Below are 5,354 nucleotides of genomic sequence, written 5' to 3'. Positions count from 1 at the left end.
GCATAATACTGACTGACTGCAGGGCTAAAGGACCACTGGGTTAAGGTGACTGTTTAGAAGGTGCCTCTCTCTCTTTCTCATTAAAAAGTAAATATAGAGAGTGGAAAAAAGCAATTGGAACCAAATAGGTATAGAGTCATATGACTTTTACATTATTTGCAACTGAGTGAACCTACTAATCTCTATTAAAGTCACAAGTTCATATTATGTGGTCTGTAGTACTGCTAAAGGTAACATATTTCCAGAATCTTTTTGGCTTTCACTGTGATTGTTCTATAGGTAAATACAATGTGTAATGATCAAATCAGGTTAATTTACACATACACCATTTCAAATATTTATGATTTGTGTTGGAAACATTAAAAATTATTTTACTAGGGTCAGCAGGTTGTGCAGTGGACTACCAAATGGTCTACTTCAGTTTAAGTCTCAGACACAGTGGCTTGAAACTCACATTAGACCCTTGTGCATGCATACCCAAGATCTTGAGAGGAGAATGGAGGAGAAAGCATTGTGGGATGGACATCTTCCTGGAGTGTGATTTCTCACTTTCTGTCTCTGTCTCTTTCCAGTAAGTGCATACACCCTTTAGCAGGCATTTCTTTAAAAAATTGCTTTACTTTTTTTGAGATACACAGCAAATTATTGTTAACTACATTCACGCTATTATGCAATGAAATACTAGACACATTCCTGTAATTTTGTACCTTTAACCAACCTCTCCCTTATTATTCCTATCCCTTGACCACTATTTCTTTTTTTGTCTTTTAGTTTTTTTGTGATAGGGAATGTACATTGGGCAGAGAGAGACAGAGACACAGAGAGGTGAAAAGTGACAAATCATCTTCTAGAAAAGATGGCCATGCCACATGAGACTGATATAAATTTCAAGCTGCCAGGTCTGTGACTCAAACGGCAGTTGGCCTTGTGGGATTTTAATGCATTAACCACTACACCACCTGCTGGTCAGTGACCCACTAGTTTTTACTAAATCCATCCTAGTAAAGCATATAAGCAACACTTGTAATATTTGTCTTTGTGTGCTTGGCGCTGCAGTTGTAGAGAAAATGATTCTAACCCTAAATGGACAATGAAACACAACAAACAAAGAAAAACTAGAGGAATTGTACTACCAGCCTTTAAGTATACTACAAAGCTATATGAACAAAAATGGCATGAGAATGGCCAAAACAAAACAGACACATCCAAATTTAACAGAAGAAAAAAAATAGAAATAACTACACTTTTATACTCAACTGATTTTCAACAATGATGCCAAGGACAGATACTGGAGACAGAACAGTACTTTAATAAATGGTACCGTAGACAGTGAATATTTATATAAGAAAAACAGACTAATTTTAAATGTAAGACTCAAAACAAAAATACAGGGAAAAAGTAGGAAATTTGCCTCAGGTATTGTTATGAGCATAGATTTGTTGAAGAAGATCTGAAAATTAGAGGCAACAAAAGCATAAAGAGACAACTGGGATTATAGCAAATGTCAACAAAATAATTCTGCACAGAAAGTAATCAACAGGGTGAAGAGACATCCTGCAGGAAAGGTTAAAAGGATTTTCAATCTGTTCATCTAATGAAGAATTAATATTCAGGGTATATAAGAAACTCAATAATTTCCACAGAAAATTCCCCCTAAAGCAAAACGAAACAAAGCAAGATAAAAACCCCTGTTTATAAAATTAAATCAAGACATCAATAAATATCTCTAATGAGACTTATAGTGGCCAATTATGTAAAAAATACTTAATATCACTAATTACCAACAAAATATAAATCAAAGCTACAATGAGGTTTCATTTCACCCCAGTTAGAATGACCATTTTCTAAAAGACAAAAAATAACAAATGAGCTGGATGATGGTGGGATGATAAAACATGACACACTGCAAAGTTACCCCACATGGGAAGATTTAGATTTCACATCCGGAGGCCTACCTGAGTGTGCTAGGCATACAAGTATCTATAATCTGGGGCTCAGCTGAGTCTGGGAGTAAATAAGTTATTGAGAAACTGTTGGGAGTGCCTGTTTCTCTGTCCATGGGTCTCTCTCTCCCTCTTTTTGTCTTTTTTACTCATGAAAAGAATAAACTTTAAAATAATTTTTTATTGGGGGTGGGGTTTGCCATAAGGTGCATGTGTCCTCACCAAAGAAAGACAGAGAGAGAGAAAGTAAGAAATCAACCTCTTGGGGCAGGTCCATACTGCAATCCCTTCTCCTCCATTCTCCTCTTGGGCAAGCCCACAAATGTGCCTAGCATAATTTTCACCATTATGTCTAAATTCAAACCATGGTGACCCATATGGGAGTCCAGCGTATTAACCACCACACCAGCTGCTGGCAACTTTGAAACTTTTTTTTTTTAAGAATTCTGGGCCAGCAGGTGGCATAGTGCTTAAGCTACTGGATCCTACATGGCCAACTGCATGATTCAAGTCCCAGACTGTATGGCTCAAAAAGTGTGCCAGCCATGTATGTAGGTGTGTATGCCTACCCAAAATCTTGAGAAGACAATAGAGGAAAATAGATTGTGCTTTCTCATTTTCTCTCTTGTTCTCAGTGTCTCTCCAGTGGCATGTACACATATAGCAAAATCTGAAAACAAAACCTAACTAGGTGCATTTTCAGTCAATAGTATGAACAGTGCCTGTAATGAAAGACTACCCAGGAAGTTCCCTGAGGGTCTCTTGAGTGTGACCACTGTTTCTCTTTCTGCCATGGCTGTGGAGGAGAGGGGTTGTAACCCATCAAAGGTCACCAAAGTCCTGGGAGGTCATGGAGGTCTGGATAGGATATCAGAGCTGGATGTGACCAAGCAAGTGTTTTCATCATTGAGTGGGTCTCACAACTCCCTAGGTCTCCTTCTGGAGGCTTGACCAGCCTATGGCATAAAAAGAAGGCCTGGCAGAAAAAGACAACATTTCTGGGCTGGCCTGGTCTTCTGGGCTTGGACATAGTTCCTGGAATATTTTCTTTATTTATTTTATTTTATTCTTTCTTATATTTCCTTGTCATGTATTTTGTAATTATCTTCAGTCTAATGATGACATGATTTACAAATCTTTGCTGATGGTATTCTTCTCTCTTTAATCCTTCTAATAACTTGTCAAAAAGCACCATTACCAATTACACATATGCAGTAATTCTACAGTTTTTATGTGGTTTTTGAACAGTCGTCTAAACATAATCCTGAACTACAACACAGTCTGACTTAGATAACAAGGAATTCAGGGACCAAACGATGGCATGGTGGTTAAAGCTCTGAACCCTCACATGGCTGACTGTGGTTCAAATCCTGGAGTGGTGAATTGTTTTATCATGCTCTCTCACTCTGACCTTTTCAGATCCAATTTTTAAAATAATAATAATAATAAATTAAATAAATAATTCTTAAAAATAAATAAAAAATATAATGTGCTAATAAATCTCATCACCCTGATTTTCAAAAGCATCTAACCTTGCAAATCATTTATAAAATATTACATATTACATATTCTTTAATTGATACTATTCACAAACCATAGTGAAATATCTTTAAATAAGTAAGTAGGAGACAAAGGGAAGGCCTGTCTGGGTGTGGGTATGGAGTGTGGGTGTGGCCTACAGAAAAGTTTAAAGGACTGCATGGGCATAAACTTGAAGGAATGGGGTCTTGTGAGGACTGTGAGTGAAAGTTTCTTGTGAGCCATGTCTGAGCCCACCTTTCTCCCTGCCACCCTGGCTCAGTTTCCTTCCTAAAATTTCTAGGCTGGGTCCATCTGGATAGCTTGGGGCCCAGCAAACTGGTTTACATCCATCTACTCACTTTAAAGATTTCACACAACTCAAGGGAAAAGCCTAAAACTGTGAGAGGCTGATGCTAGGTTAGAGATGTTTTCTTCATAAGAAAACATGGTGCTTCCAAATCCCTTTTGTAGCCAGTGCCTGTAGGTGTGACTTGGAATGGTGGGGACCTTGGGACTAGTGTGAGTTGGGGAAATGCAGAAGTCCACACTCCGGTTCTGAGAGCAGGTTGTATAATTACAATAATTCAAGTCTGTGGTCTGTGGTAGGAATGAACACCAGAATATGACCTTACAGTTCTTGCAAATTTTGATATTAAACAAGGTCCTTTATATTCTTATTTCCACCTCAATTCCCATTGACATAGAAGGTTGGGATGCAGCCTTGGGTTCAGAGTTGAGTATTTCTGGGCAGGACCTGGACCTAAGGGCAGAGAGCTGAGGCTTTGCTTCAGGAAGAACAGATTTTCTATTTGTAGTCTGCTAGGTATAAAATCCTTTCTCTTCTTCACATTTTGCTTGTTTTATTTCAGGCTTCTTGAGATGATTCATAAATTCAAGTATTTTTTTTAACTGGGCTGTTTTGTTTATTTAAAGGGATAACTGAAGCTCTGAATCATGTGATTTTTAATTTTAAAAACCAAACCAAAACAAAAAAACCCCTCAACATGCTACTGTATGTTCCATAAATGAAGAAAGCAAAGTGATCAAGTAGAAGTGTACAGGGCATGAAGCACCTCAGCCTGGGCCAAGGGGAGATTCAAGTAATTTACTTTCTGCAGCCCAGTGGCGGAGAGTCTCTTACTCAGGTTGCTAAAGGGAGAATGTCCTGATGGAACTGGCATCACTCCCTTCTTCAAAGCAACAAGGCATCTTGAAAATTCAATTTCCTGGTGAAATTCTCTTGGTGGTGGCAGCACTTAGTTCATCCACATGAGATAGCTGAGTCTAGGATGAAAACTCTTCAAAGGAAAACCTCTCCTCAACAGTCATAATGAGAAACCTCAACCAATACACAATTTGCTTTTGGGAGAAATCCAGCTCAAAATTTTGCAGTGGGAAGAAAGAGGAGTACAGTTACCCAGCCCACCATCATCACTGCTTTGTTCCTTGGTTCCCTGTCTGGATTAGTTAGTAATTTGAAGAAGAGGAGCTCTCCTACATCCAATTTCAATGCCAGAGAAGACAACAGGCAAAACCAAGATCCCATCCTTCACAGATTCATTTTGGTTCCAGCAGATCATGAGCTGCAGCATCCTGTTCCCACTCTCTGAACTCTGGGGTCAGACAGAGCTGTTCTTCCAGAAGTCAGCAATCACACTCATGTCCGTCTTTCAGTTAAATCTCCTTGGTTTAGTAACTCCTGTGGGTTTACTGCAGTTAAGACAGAAACCTCATATGACTGCCTCCCTGACTGCATGGTCACCAAGTGATGTGTCACATCAAGCACTGAAGAGAGGGGACGTGGGGATCCTTAAGCAAGCACCTCAATTTGCTCCTGCTCTTGACTGCCAGCTACTCCTAGCTGCAAGTGATGCTTTCTCATGTGCACAT

This window comes from Tupaia chinensis, unplaced genomic scaffold (genome assembly GCF_000334495.1).
Source record: "Tupaia chinensis unplaced genomic scaffold, TupChi_1.0 Scaffold144351_1, whole genome shotgun sequence".
Taxonomy (NCBI): Eukaryota; Metazoa; Chordata; class Mammalia; order Scandentia; family Tupaiidae; genus Tupaia; species Tupaia belangeri.
Note: the sequence above shows the minus strand (reverse complement) of the source record.